This window comes from Thermobia domestica, chromosome 10, assembly GCF_964235325.1.
Source record: "Thermobia domestica chromosome 10, izTheDome1.hap1.1, whole genome shotgun sequence".
NCBI classification, from domain to species: domain Eukaryota; kingdom Metazoa; phylum Arthropoda; class Insecta; order Zygentoma; family Lepismatidae; genus Thermobia; species Thermobia domestica.
The window spans coordinates 38,456,040-38,472,390 of NC_137463.1; the positions used below are offsets into that span (position 1 = coordinate 38,456,040).

Below are 16,351 nucleotides of genomic sequence, written 5' to 3' on the forward strand. Positions count from 1 at the left end.
TACTTTCAATGTGCAGTGCACACAGCACACACACACACACACACACATATATATATATATATATATATATATATATATATATATATATATATATATATATATATATAACTTTATTTGCTACCGTAATAGTGTCAGCGCTGTTTTTTCTTGTTCAAAAATATATTTGTGTAAAAGTTACAAAGAAATTTCCAGACAAATGGTTCACACTCTATACAACTCGAATCCAACCTGCTTTAGAGAAAGAAAATTAGGGAATAGTTTATGTTTCATGTTATGTATCTGCAGATCAACGTAAGGTATGAAAAGCATTCAACACATGCGAAATCAATAGGAAACTCTCTCGTGTGTAAAAACGTTAATGACTGAATGAGCCACATAATCAAAAATGGTGTCATTAAATCAAGATTTCATGGAGATTTCATACAACAAACATGTGAAATGAATATGATATTGAATAAGATTCGAACAGAGTCAATCAGTAAATGTGACCGCATTGTTGTTAAGCAGAGCAATAATTTTGTGTAGAAAGAAAAGCAACCATTGATATTGTTCATTTTGTGTTCTTTTAAATTGTTCCAGTCAATTTGGAAAGAACTGTATAAAAAACAATCATTTATTTCCAAGGACTTAGAATTTCTGTGATTAACAGCCCACACAAATTTTTTTTTATAAAGTGAAAGGACTTTTTTTGTAAAGTAAGGTACATTTTAGTGTCCATTACTATTACAATAGTTTTTGTATCAGAAATAGAATTGATCATTAAGAAAACACAATATCTCGTGAAATAGTACAAAACATTGAAAGTAGTACCACAAAATGTGTAATTTATTAGCTATTATCAAATCACAATGTATTTTCTGATATAATTACTCACCAGCAAGAGTTACGTGAATGAATAACATTTTGTTTTTATTGCCTCCTCTGATATATAAGCTAGTTTCTCCTTTGAGTTCATCACTTTCGCACTTCAGTATCAAATCATCTATAGCTGCTAATTTTAGCATCACAACACCTGAAGATGAAGTACTTCCTACTTGCAGTCATGATGGTTGTTTGCTCCGTAAGTGTTTATTCTAATCTGCTCCTTATGAGCAACTTTTGCTCCTTATGGTACGGCAGCTTTTAAAAGAAATTATCTAGTAACATAGTTTGTAAAGCTTTGTCAGAGGTGATGTTTAAATTTAGATGGAAATTTAGTCGCTGAAACTGGATACATATTACCAGGTAAAGCAGTGACATTTCTTTGCAAGTGTAACTGTGGAACTGGGTAGTGTTTCTCAAGAGATGAGACGTACATTTTAAATTCGAGACAAGACAAAGAAAGTTCAAATCTCGTGGGTAGCATTAGTTCATCTAAATCTTCGTTCTCAAACATTATTTTAGTAAGACTATTCATGGCTTTGGATTGATTATTTTAACAAAAGAGACACTGACCAAAGCTTAAAACCCACTTTATTTTAAATTATAATTTGTAACTTTTTCGGATATCTAGCATATCCTTCTTCAGACACTATCGAAAATAAATGAAAATACAGACATATATATAAATATTGTTATGACAAAGTCTGTCTGTTAAAAGAATTTAAACTTTTTCATAATAATGATTATATATATGACGGTTAAATAATTTAAACTTTGTCATAACAATATTTATATATATATGTCTGTATTTTCATTTATTTTCGATAGTGTCTGAAGAAGGATATGCTAGATATCTGAAACAGTTAAAAATTATAATTTAAAATAAAGTGGGTTTTAAGCTTTGGTCAGTGTCTCTTTTGTTAAAATTATTTTAGTGTTACATACTTCATAATATAAAAGCAATAAATTCATACAGTGATTGTATAAATACAGTAAAGAACACTTATTAACGTTTAAAGATAACGTCAGTCATTGCGCAATATAATCCAATAATAAATGTTATTTAAATAATGTTATATCACACTCATCTTGTGATACGGAGGGATTCTGAAAACTTCTAGATGAATTTAATAACAAATCAGGGTATATATAATTTGTACGCACTATTACAAAACGAAACGAGAAAAGCGCTTTGGAGAATGAAGATGAGACGAGAAAGGATACTTTGGCAATCGAGACGAAATGAGAAAACTTTATTTCTCGTCTCATCTGGTGGGCAAACATTAGAAATGAGTAAAAAGCCGTGATTGTGATTCCTTTCGGTGAAAGCTCATTTGGCTTTGATCTCACTTTACACTATTGTTCCACGGTTTATATAGCAACTTTGCTGCAAGAGACTAAATTTAAATTTAACCCAAATGAAGTGACTTCTTTGTCACTTAAGTCTTGGAACTTAAGAAGCGAATCTTTGCTTTAACGCTCTCCGTGTACTTTCTTCAGAGAAAAGGAGAGTCGTGATTATTAAATATGGATGGTTTAGAAATAATTGGTGAATTGAGAATTTGGAAGGAAACAGGACAACAACGCGAAAACCCACGAATGTAATGTTACCCAACATAAATTCACGAATCGGACCAAACGTGGAGCTCCTTCCACCAGACATGACCTCTCTGGAGCTTTTCTTTTCAACAGTTTGAACCAACTGAGACCCTTTCAACTTGACTGACTCTTATTATAGTAACATAAATACAGAAACACCAAGGGCAATTAAATACAACACTGTTCTTCTCAGGGACTCGAACCCTCGATTGGTTTCGTCTCACGATCAATAGCGTAATGTCTCAGACGGCTCGACTACATTACGTCTCACCCTTGAGCCACCTCATCTTGGTTGTTGTAGAGCTTTCAGTCTTACGCATTGTTAATTAAGACACCTAGTATTAATTACGTCGAATGTATACTCATGTTGTTCTAATTGAATTTAAACTTGAAGAATCTTAGTAAACTTGTAAAACCTTAGTAAACTATGTGTTAAATCTCTGTGTGTTCGCTACTTAACTATTTAAGTTCCAAAAACACCAATTACTTGTATAATTACAGGAGTAGACAAATTATAAAGTATATTCACATAGGTTTTAATGTGATAGACACTATCCTCTGACATGGCAATGTGAGGTTCTCTTTGAGTAGCACCTTAAGACTAAAATCCAACATGATAGTTATGTACTTGAAATTGGTCCTGTGATATGTTGAAGCTGTCGAAGTGTTTCAGTAGTGTAATAGATTGAAAGTCATTGTCTTCTGTACCAAAATTAGGAAAAGTCCTCCAAATTGGGGTAATTCCAATCCGGCTACATCATAACAAATTTCACTTGTCCCTGTAAATATTTTATCATAGTGTCATGCGGTAAAGTTTCCAGGTTTAAACATCAATATATGTGTTCAGATGCGTAACCAACATTTGTGCTGAGTCAACACAGTAATTATTCGGTTCCCCCGGGAAGAAATCATGTGACTTTGGGCACGATGTTGAGGACAAATAGGGAGGTATGTAAGAAAAAAAAGATAGCAGATTTCTGTAAAGATGACAAGTACAAATAGTAATGTCCTGACCATACATTTACCCAATCTCGTTCGGTGAATCATATATGTTGTGATATCCAATAAGTTTGCATGGTGTAGTTCGATGATTCGTATTGTAATTGTATCTGTAGAGTAATATTTTTATATACAAATGACAAAGTTTTCCTAGAGATATTTATTTGTTTCATGTATTAGGAAATTAATTTAAATTCAGTTCATATCAATAATTATTATTTAACTTTGTTGCTAATGTAAAAACTTTAAACGATTTGTAATATTTGTAAGGGCTTATCATTAATGCGGTATCTTTTTGCTTTATTTTCCAGATCAGTGCAGTAGCAAGTAAGTATAAGTTTATTTAGTTATATAAATGTATTTATTTGTACATTTCTTCTCAAAATCTAATCGCCCACGGACAAAGGCACTTAGATGTAGGACGAAGAGATTCAGAACAATGTCGGTGAAAGTTCATTACAAGAAGAGTGACCCTTGCCGAATTAGTTTAATGTAGTATCCAAAAAAGAGTATCTTGGAAGAAGCCAACAGTTTTCCTTGTAGTTAAGTTAGCAGAAATCACATTCATTACTACTGAAACTTAGTCCTTAGTGCGGTCCAAGTAACTTTATAATCTGGAAAATTGCCGAGTGCAATGCGGTGGGAAACCACCATTCTATTTTCCGTTTCCTTAGAGCAGAAAGAGAACATATGTAGGGCTTACAATGACTTTCACAGGTCAAAACATAGTTGCGGAAGTAAAACATCCGGTATTTGGATTTCTGAGAATGGGATGCCATGAGAAAGACTATTGGAGGAAAGACTGGCATGTGTTTTGTATGTTTTGGTAATAAATGTGCCTTATTTAGCGAATGAGCATAACCAATTATGATTCAGTACATAATTAGGTAGCATACATCGTTAATCGTAAGTTTAGAAATAAAAGCGTATAATTGATTAAAATATTGTTCTAGTAAGCATTTCGTATGCCAAACAAGTTTATATTTAAAATTTCTCATATTGAACATTATATTTTTGCTTTTTTCTGTATCAGTGAGATTACATAAGTGATTTTAAACAAATCACCCATTCCATTGCCTGCAAAATGAACTATCACATTGAGTAACATTGATTTGATATTTCCCGTACATAACTTATAATAAACATTCTTATTCTGCACAAGTTATTTGCTTTCTAAAACTAAGAGAGCGTAAAGGTGTTGCCAAACTGAAAATGGATCTAAATATGGCAAAAGTAAGGCTGCCAAATCCGTATCTAGTTACTACGATATTTTGCAACTGAAATTATGGCATTACTATTTTGAACATGAACAAATACGATAGTAATTTTAATAATAATGAATTTACTTTCAATGTTATTATCATTTCCTAATCTTCAGTCTACTATTTAGAATAATAATAATTCGTATTATTGTCATTATCACTATTATTACTAGTAATAATAAAATAGTATTTACCGCTGTTTGAAAGCTTAGAATTTTTTTACAACTTTAACCAAGATATAAGTTTATTTAACATTAGTCTGCGAAGGAACATTTTCCTTATAGCTATATGCGTAATTTAAAACGCAAGATGTTTAAATACTGAAGATGTAAGAATTCTTTTCTGTATCTTAGAAATAAGCATGAGCTTCTTGAATTGCATGGAACCTATAAGGCGACAATCATAGTAAGTGTAACATTTCCGCAAAGAAAACCAAATTGCATTCATAATATTGCAGTGCTTAAATGTTTCAAATTGCACGCAAAATGCTTGCTATAAGACGATCATAAATTTAACTAAAATCAAGAAAAATAGCAATGCGCATTCTTGATGAGTAGTAAAAGATACATTTGAGACTAGAGATGAAAACGTAGACAAGGTGGAATCTCAACCTCACCAAGTCGAACGAAGCAATAACTTACGAGACAAAGATACTTTTCATGAAAAATTCCCAAATGCATGAGATTTCCAAGTTCAACAACAAAGATAATAATGTTCAGACGCTTCGGATTATGGTGTTATTGTGAAAACACAGACTGAACAAAACCGACTGAACATTTCGAACGATCCGAAATTATATTACGTGTAGAATATTTAGAGCTTGGTTAGCTTCGCAGAGTAATGTGTCTAGTGATACAGAATATAATACGGGGAAATTACAAAAGAAAGGATGTGGTTGGCACAACTTAACTTCATAAAGTCAGTCCGCCAGGTTTCAGGTCAAGGATTAGTTTAATAATTTTCTGAATAATTGTAATTATATTGTTAAAGTAAATTTCTTAACCTCTAATAAATACTAACATTCTAATGAATACCAGAATGTAACAAGACTCCGAAACAACATTCCTCTGATCATATAAATATGGCCATAAGGTATTCTTATACATACTTTCATTTAATATAACATCACAAGAAATCTTAGTGGTGTTTATCACACATCCAGTGACTATTCTGAGTAATATATTGTATGTATATGTTCGCATTGCTTCTATCCCAGAGATTTCATGTGGTTTCAATTTCTTTCCAGACGCACAAGCAGCAGCTGCCGCTGGTGCTGCTGCCGCGGGCAAGAAGTAAAAGGAATTTAGTGGAGTGTGTAGTCCTGTTACATCTGAGTTAACTCTTCCAATCCAGTTAACAACATGTAAAGTAGACAAATAAACAATATAAAATGAAATATTTACTTTTATTATCACGACATCTTCCCTGACTCATCCCATATCAAACGAAAAGCAGTGAAAAGAAACAGTTCCAATCATTGATTATCCTGATGAACCACTTCCTATTCCTATGTAATCAATGGATTTTTTTTCCACAATGCAACGAAACTGATTCTGTGACACTACTGGCTAGAGTTGTAACTAACTGCATCGTCTGCTACTGAGAGTAGCTAAGTGTATCATTGGCTAATTCTATCAGACTCAGGCGCTCTGAATGATCTGATTCGTTCTTGCTTTTAGTAGTTCGTGGTACCCAACTTCCTTGAGCGGTGGCGCCACGGTCTCCACAGTTTCAGCGGGAAGAGCAGCTGAAACCTCTTATACTATATGATTACTTTATGGTTTCAATAAAATTCAACGTTTGTCCTTGTGATTTTAACCCCTGTATTTCGTTAAAATCAGACTATAGTACTAAACTATTGTCTTAATTTACATCCTAGTACGGTGGGGTATATTGATTAAACAGTGCCCAGGGCTAGTGTCTCTACCTTTCTACCTAATCCCATCTTCCATCTATATTAACTCAATTATATCTTCTTGTTTCTATTTCTTTCTTACACATGATTGTGACTTGAATATGGACAAAGACACAAATGATTGAAAGAACTGTAACATCATCTAACTTTTGAATATGTTTATCATTTCCTTTCTCATGCGAAACTTATAACTGTTATTTCTCATGCCTAAGTGCTGCAGCTTGACTATGACTATAATGTCCCAAGGTTCATTTATTATTATTATTATTATTATTCATTTTTCCCTCCCGACGCTTACTTTTGGTAGAGCAAGATCACGTTGTCTGTATTGGCTCATGAACGCTCTTAAATATAAGAGAATTAATTTTCTGCATGAAGTTTTAGAACCGTCAATAGTAACAATGATGTTTAACATTAATATACTCACGTTTATCAGATTGAAAAAAAAATCCTCATCTCCATACCGCAGGATGAACATGAGAAGTTATTGAACTTTTTCTTCAAATTTTTGTATTGTGATTTGAGAGCAACATTTTGCAGTCCAAAGGTTTTTCATTTAATTATTATGCGTCAATATTATTGTTGTAGTTTTGCTAGATTTTTTCGTATCTTAGAACCTTGGAGATTGATCTCTGTCAATTGAAGTGGACACCTTGTTCCAAAATACCAACAAAGTTAGGAATCTGTAATTCAATAGCCTTTTGTATAACTTTTCTGTGTGGCTATTTGTTTCAGAACTCTCGCTCTCATCATCTATCAGATCCTTGAAGGATTGTAAGTACAAAGGTTGTTCAATAGGTATTACCTACAACCTTTTATTTTCTTATCAATTGTAGTACTGAGTAATTTTCTCCTCAAATGAAAGTTTCAACCTTCTGCTTTAGGAGGAATCTTTGATGTTGTTGTTTTTTTTTTTCAATATAGTTCCTAGCAGCATCTATACACTTGCGCCAAGGGTGCCCTATTTCTTGCATGTTATCGATGAAGAATGAATCCGGTTACTAACAACAAGAACGCACTGCCTTGATGACTTCATTGTCGGATGCGAAATGATAGTCTTTTAGGTGTTCCTTAAGCTCTGGAAACAAGGTGAGAGTTGTAAGATGGGTGTAGCCAGACACATCTAATAACCTTCTACAACGGCTTTCCGTAGTGAAGGATGGTATTATTGTGAGGATGAATTCTACACTGATGTGCATTTAACTTAGTTCGTGTCTACTCGTAGCGCTCGTAGTTGACAGTGGTGCGACGTTCCAAAAAGAAACAATTAGCACCACACCTTCACTGTCCTCAATGATGGTCAGTCTAAATTTTCCTGCTGATGAGCAAGTTTTGAACATTGTAAGATGAGGAGAAGACGGAAGGTTGTACTCCATGGACGGGCATTTACCCTGGAACTCAAAATAATCACCCCAGGACTCGTACCCAGTTACGAGTCGCGTGAGAAAGACTTTTCTTTCGGTAGTGAAAGGGCAACATTTCGCTTAAAAACCCTTTTGCTTGCTACTTTTATTTCCACCGTACACTGATGCGAAACTTTTTCGAATTCAAGATCGTCGTGTATGATGTGATTCCCTGACGAGAGTGATATGCCAGTAAAATTAGTCATTATGTTCTGTTTAATGCGCCGATCAGTGAGTCAATTTATCCCACTTGCTCTGGAGTGGATGCTGTCATTGGCCGATCATTGTGGTACTTTTCATGCAGACACAATGTGGCTGAATTCTCTGTGCACACAGTCCCAACTCATCTTCTCATTGTGCTCATATTCACACATGCTTTCCCATACACACCACTCATGCGATTGTGTATATTGATGGGCGTCACACCTTCTAAAGTCAGGAATCGAATGAATGCACGCTATTTTAACCGGATGTTCATTCCACCACTAATCCTGCGACTGTGTTGCTATCGGTGAAGTAATATGTAAAAAGAAAACATATTTGTAAAGTAGAAAGTTCAAGGTTTAACTTGAAAGTACAATTATGCGCCTACAATCATTTATATATATAAAAAAAGGGTTGGAGGCAAAACTTTGTATCACACCGCTTCTATCGCCGTCATTAGAAACAAGACTTTTGTTCAGCGCTGCCATTACAATTTGAATGTTTGTGTCCACTTTATTAATTGTTTTAATCACTTGAATGTTCTTTTAGTTGTTTATTGTTACGAGGTGCGTTGAAGTTATAGCACCTCCAACTTACTTTTCTCGAGACTGGTAACAGATATAAAGTAACTGTTTGTTTCATAATACGCGAGCACTCGTTGTCAATGCATGACTGAGATAAAACCGTACGGCACAGAGAACATTGACAAGAACTCTTAGTAATTAGTTATTAATATAGCCTATCCGCTATTTCTTTTTACAAGCATTGCATCACATTTTACTTTCGCTGCCATTGGCACCGAGGGCACTTAACCTAATTGTCCCGTAATAAATGTAGTTCTAAAGATCACATGTTTGCCCAGTAGAGTATATGAGCAAAGGTACAGCACGACAGCAACAATTTGATGTCTGGAATTTTGAAATTACCAAAACTTATAAATGAACACAACACTGTGTTGCTATCTATTGGATTGATGCAATTGAAATGTGTGATTTTACTTCTAGTGTGAAGCCGTGCTCCATAACGCAATCAGTGGATGAAACAAGGTAACGTGTACTACATCGAAGATCCGTCCATGCTTAGAAAGTTGTATGAAGTGCCCAGTCAGTCAGAAATTGTGCTGTTGAATCGAGCCGTGTGGAAGTAGAGGACAGACAATTATGACTTATTTTCTTTACGAGTCCAAATTGGAACATTCCGCACATTTGGCTCCGAGAAATATCACCAGTGCCTTTGAAACAGGAATGGCGAACGGGTTTAGAGGTTTGTGAAATTTGAGTCCACTGATACAATATTGGAAATTGAGTCTCGTAGCCACTAAACAACAATCTGTTCTCATAAACTCCTCAGAAACAGCACAGAACGGGATGATCAAGAAACTGTTGGTCAAATCAGTAGACAAGTTAGGGATGAACCCTCCACTGTCATTCGGAAGTCCCACATAATAGGTAAGGTGAAAAACTAGATTTACAGTAGGCACTTGAGTTAATGCAGACTAACAAGAACCGCCATCTGGAGATGTGCAGTCCTCTGAGTATGCAGATTAATCTGGAAGTCATTCTGACAAGGATGATTAATTCTGATGGAAATTGGATTTGTATACAACAATTTAAACAGTCAGAACCATGGTTACTGGAATCAACATCAAGGACTATTTCCAAAATCAGTCCTCTGGCCGAAGAAAGTGTTATTGCTGGTATGGTTATCCATGATGGAGAGGATTCATCACATCATGTCCTTTTTTGTAGGCTAAACCACCATCACAGACAGTTACAGTGCTAAATTCTTTGAAATGTACAATAAACATTTGTCCAAGACTCCAGCAATTGTCATCAAACTTGGTGATGTCATATTGGATGACAATCAACTGCAAAATTTCGTTTAAAGAGTGGTGCTCAGTATGAGACTCTTCTTCACCCACTATATTATCTTCATATTCCTCCCATTGACTACAACAACTGACAGGGAAGAATTTTCCTGATGACCGAACAGTGCGATGTCAGGTTGAGTACTTCCCTGCATCGCAGACTTCAGATTTCTTTCGCCGTGGAATCCATTCATTCGCTAAGCAATGGAAAATATGTGACTAAACCCGAAGACTTGTTCGATTCACCAGGTATTGTAGTTATAATTTCTTGGTTTTTGAGAGTGACATATGTCAAACGGACATTTCAATCGCAATAATCCATTACTTACAACGGTTAACTGAGTATGAGTCATCTCGATCTTCATTATTTACCTACTTGATAGTTTGTCAAAATATATGAGTTTAACTGTAATTCTGTTTCAGGCAACTATTAAGTCATTATGGCTTAGCTATTTAGTCGTGATTTCGCATATAATATATATATAGCTTGTTCAAAAAGTTATTCAAACTTACGGGGATTCTGAGGAGTTGTTTTCGTGTCGTTATAAGTGCTGAATTACTGAGTATACTCATTGTGGAAGAATATATCTGCAGCAGGAGTCATCCTTTGACCAGAGATCCTGTACAGAGGTGCGGAATAGATTCTCTACACAAATCCCACACAAACGGGGACCATGGTGGCTCAGTGGTAGGGTCCCTGGTTTGATCCCCGACCAAGTAAATTTATGGTGAACAACATCGTAATCGTGGATTTTCTCTGAGTACTCCCGTTTCCTCCCACTTTCCATTCCACCATTCTTCAATCATTACTCATTTGCTTCAATCACCGTGTCCCTTAGCATAAACATGAGACGTCAAATTGAAAGATTTTTGCAATCTTCCATCAAGTGGCTGTACGACAAATTCTAGGGTGCAGTGAGTGGTTGATCAAGGTTGTTAACAGAACATTTGGTCGACGTCCAAGCTACATATGTTGTGAGTCTAAAAGAAATCAATAAGACAACTTTCTAGCCAATCTGGGCTCACCATTAGAAGTGTAAATACGTCCTTTTGCTAATGCTTGAAATTGTACTTGTATAAGTTTGGAGCAGTCCAAAAACTGCTGTGTGAAGACATGGATGACAGAACAGACTATTATCGTTAATTCATGAAATCTATAATGCAAGCAGGGAACAGGATGATTGGTCCTGGATTGATGAAGCATGTTTCCATCTGATTGAGCAAATTAATGGTCAAAATTCTCGAGTAAGAGCCAGTGACAGTTCACAAGTACTTAAGGAGCTGCCTCTGCATTCACAGAAAATTAGAGTGTGGTGTGGCATAGAACTTAATGTAGAAAAATGTAAAAAATAAGAAGAAGAAAATATATTCCCTTAAATTTACTTAACTGTTTGAATACCTGTGTTATAAAATGTAATTTGTGTTAGAAAAATAAATATTTCAGTTTTTTTTAAGTTGATAATATTTTATTTTTGACATATTATAAAAAAGGTTAATAAAGCTGACTGGGACGAAACAGGACGCACATTCAATCTCTTCTGCTTTAGTTCTTGCGACCTACAGCGGGTATGCCAGCACCTACAAGAGCCTGTGCGTCTGGAAAGATAAGAAAAACAAATGAGTTTCATCTCACATTATGATGCTACGTTAGAACTATGTGAATTTAATATTGAAACCTGAAATAGTAGTAAATTGAAATTACTTTTGGATGTAGTAGAGAGATGAAAGTGAAGACGAGATCTTCACTTGAGAGGAAGAATCCAATTTGAAAAATAGTTTGTCCTTATCTATTACTGTTTCCCCATCAGGATCCTGCCGCCTACAGTCGGACAATTTGTCCATGCCGACCAGATGCCGCGGTCGGATTGCCTGCGCCGGACACTGGCGTCTTTCCGTGCGATTTTCGACGGCAACGAATAGTTGCCTTGCCGAGCAGTCGGCAAACAACCGGAAATGAGCGTTAAATGGGACGGCGCCGTCGTCGAAAAGAGGCCGGCATAAGGAGTCGGCAGAGTGCCGACTCTGACGATCGGCAACAGTCGGCAAAGGGCATTTTATTTTACGATTTTCGACCACCTGCGGCATCGGCAAAAGGTCGGCAACTTTGAACAAGTAGATCGACATGCCGCCGCGGACGTGTGTCGGCTGCTTCCGGCGGGCTGCCACCGTCGACGGTGAAAATCTCTCTTTCGGACCGCGACTTCCTTATATTGTTTTGTTCTATTAAACCGGAAATGGTTACTTTTTATCACTTCCTGCTTTTATTACAGCTTTTATAAAAGAGATAGAGTCCATCCTTGTGACGATAAATTAATCCTAAAACGCCTCTTCTTTGCTGTCTTTATTGTTTATGTTGCAAGTTGACTAATGTTGAAACCGATAACGGGTAATTTCTACCCCTGTCGGTTTGGAAAGTGGGTTAACGTAGGAGATACCTATGGTTGAGACACTGAATCGATTCAGAAAAAATATTTTACCATTTTAGCTCTATGCAGATCAATATGGAAACCAGAGGTAGTAGTAAATGTCTACCATTTATAATTTTAATTTAGAGATGCGATTGCAGATTGTATGCTTTCTTGAGACGCTGAATCGATTGCTGAAAACCATTAGTCTGTATTCATTGATAACAAGCAACGTGGAAACAGAAAATGATTAACTCCTACCACTTCCAATTTCAACAGAGGGTTAATGGGTAAGATAGATCCTATTCTTGAGAAGCTGATTCGATTTCTGAAAACCGCTTCTAGATGTCCCTTCACCGCTTTTGCTCTGAAACCTGTTGACGGACGGATTAGGACAGGTGGATGTAGCCGTTCTGAAAAGACTTCCGATACTTTGAGGCATGCAACTCGTAGTTTGGAAATCTAAAAAGTGAATGTATTCCTTCATCAAATCCGATCGACAGACCCCATCGAGTTTAGCAAACTAATATGCTTGACCTTGAGGACAAGCTTTCATATATAGTTTTCGAGAAAGTCGCCAAGAACGATTTTATTTTTTTAACATCAAACTTGAAGCTATACCAGAACCATGCCACCTATTATCTTGAAATTAATAGAAAAATCTACTAACATCTAGTATTTCAGTATGACATTCGACGTAATTTGTTGAAATTCTCCTCATACACGAGCTACGTATAGAAATTTGATCCACAGGTTGGGCTGCATATACATTAGAATCAGCAGATCCACCATCCGGGACACAATACTAGAACTTACCCTCTTGTACTTCTATAGCAAACCAGCTGCTTCCTGTCAGTTTAGTACGTGCAACAGATAATAGATAAAGAATAGGCATGGCATTTTAAGATGGATACAGTGTTTATTGGTATTGTTAGCTGGAATTGCTACAATATATTCGTCTGTTTACATTAATAACTTACTCTAACAAGGAACCATTCTTTTTTTGACAACTCGATTTCTAAAAATGCTTGCTATCATCGGATGCAGCACCCAAAGAAACAGAGAAAAACCAGTTTTCAGCGGCAGACTGTAAATAGGGGAGCCGGAAATAAAGGGGTCCAAAGTTCGAATACAGGACGCAGAAAATGCATATAAACATCACGTAATTTTGAAACCAGTGAAGGAATTGAGATCAAATTTGAGATGTGAGTATTGAGTGTGAAACTCTTCGGAATAGGTATATTGCTCATCATGTCGGTCACTTTTGAAGAAGCCGTATTGGAGTTTTCGAAAATAAAGAAACGGGAAGCAAATCATGTGGCATATCAATTTAGGCTATTTTGTTCCCAGAAATTCAAATATGAAGTTAGCTTTTACCAGTCCCTATGTGTTGAGTAGTTACGGGTTCTGGAAATTTTGATCAGGTGAAATTAATGGTAGTGTCTTCTGCCATTTCAGTCGATTCAATGTAAACCAAGAATAGGATCAAAATAGTGCTTGAGAACAGTTCTACAATTATTACAGTTGATAAAAAACTATGATGTTGTTAAGGCAATCTTGACAGAGGATGGGAGCAACCGATATAAAACCTTAAGGTGTCAAAAGTTCAGAAGTAAGTAGGAATAATCTTGGATTGGCAACAGATCTTATGTAAGTTTAGTTTTACCTTTTGTGTACCTTAAGAATGATTGTAAGGTTAATGCAAAATTGGGAACAATAGTGAGCACATCTAAAGAACGATAAAGATAAACAATCAGGTTCATCACAGTTTTCACCAGTGTTGAAATTGAAGCAGTAGTCGACAGAAGTCCGAAATGATTCAGGTGCGTCTTGAAGATATCCAGTTTTGTAAAGCGCATATCTTATCATGTCTTGGAACCTTGGGGTTGTGAACTGGAAGTGGGTGAGTGATTGCAGGTTAATAAAGTTGTCTCGTTGCCAGATTTTAAAGTCCAAAAATATGAGAATAGTGTCGGTTATGTATTTTACCAGAAATGGCAAAAGACACTTACCATTAATTTTGCCTGTTCAAAATTTCCAGCATCCGTAACTCCTCAACACACAATGGGTTGGTAAGAACTAATTTCATATTTGAATTTCTGGGAACAAACTAGCCTAAATGGATATACCACATGATTTCCTTCCCATTTCTTTATTTCCGAAAACTCCAACATGGCCACTTTTAAGATGGCCGACATGATGCACAATATACCTATTCCGAAGAGCTTCACACTCGATACTCACACCTCAAACTTGATCTCAATGCCTCCACTCGTTTCAAAATTACAAAATTACAATAAAATATAAGAGATGAAAACCGTTTCCAAATATGATGTTTTCAGTCTAAAGTGAAGGATTTTTTTTAAATCGGACAATCCGTTTGGGCTGTACACTCTTTATGTATAACCAATGTTAATGAAATTGCAGTTGCCATTTACCTGAACCCATAACATAAGTGAATGAAGTTATTATTTGTTTACGCTAACGTGTCGATGGCCTGCCCCCATTTCAAACCGTAACTTCATTCACTTACGTTGTGGGTCCAGGTAAATGGCAAAGTTGGATTTTCATTTAATATTGGACGCATAAGGAGTGTACAGCCCAAACGGCTCATTCGATTTTAAGAAATTCTTTCACTTTAAATTGAAAACATCATATTTGGAAATGGTTATTCCTCTCAGGGCCGGATTTAGGGGGGTGCAAAGATGCACGTGTATTCCTTCCCCCCCCCCTTTTTGTTCTAAATATACACTACCTAAAGTGAGAAACTAGCAGTGAGTTTTGCAAAATCAATAGTTTCAGTCAATTTTCTGAAGGTTGAAGGAAAAGAATTCATCGAGAACAGACACTTAGCATTTCCAAAGGAATTCCTCATTCACATCATAGATGCCTAAAGGCGTTTTTTTTTTTAAAAAAAAAACTCAAATTTAATTCAAATGTACTAGTAGTTATTGGTGCACCACCCTCACAGAATCCTGGATCCGGCCCTGATTCCTCTTACATTTTGTTGTAACTCTAATAATAACAGAGTTACCCTATGTCAGGCGACTTTTGAGACACCCTGTACGTCCAATATCATTAAAAGTGGATTGAATCCTTTAAGCACTGAACGCACTATACAACAAACGTAAGATCTCTTTGAGCGGAACAAAAATAATGTAGGTGAGTATAAATTCCCATGTGTAGTTTTCGAGAAAAACGATTATTTATATGAGAAGAAAAATTGATGCAGTACAGTAGCCAAACCATCTATTGAATTTCCTCTTCTCCTGAATGATACTCTCATCAAGCTTTCCACTATGACATTGGTGAAAAATGCAGTACAGAGTGCCGTTAATGAGATAAAAACTATTTGAGTTTTGTTTAACTATAGGGTGTCTCATATAGAACGCAACTTTTGAAATGCCTTCCGTTTCCGATCTAGTATGTTGGCAGCACTGAACGTTACACGATTTTCATCTGTGATCTTTTGTGGTTAGTAGTTTGTGCAGATAGCAAATTCACGACATTCACCACATTTTTAAATAAGTTTTCATTATGACAACACGCTGTTTCCGGGTTCGCAGTGGCTCAGTGGTAGAGCGTTCACCTGTGGTGCATGGGGTCTCTGGTTTGATCCTAGCTCGCGCCAAGTGAACTTTGTGGTGGTGGACAAACGAAGTGTGCGTGGGTTTCATTGGAGTTCTCCTGTTTCCTGCCACATTCTTTCATTCCACTATTTCGTTCATTCCTCATCATCACCGTCTCCTTTAGCCTAACTGACATAACCGTGGGACGTAAAACTCAAAGACTTCATTTCATTTCATTTCAACATGCTGTTTCCGTCATGAAGCGCT

General features: G+C 36.1%; 1 long non-coding RNA gene across 1 annotated transcript; it reads left to right on the forward strand.

Annotated features, from left to right (window-relative positions):
• The first annotated feature begins 876 nt into the window (after window positions 1-876).
• Window positions 877-6,117, forward strand: LOC145661973 (uncharacterized). Its single transcript, XR_014126924.1, has 3 exons — window positions 877-1,060; window positions 3,771-3,786; window positions 5,968-6,117. It is a non-coding gene; the product is annotated as an uncharacterized LOC145661973 (long non-coding RNA).
• The last annotated feature ends 10,234 nt before the right edge of the window (window positions 6,118-16,351 follow it).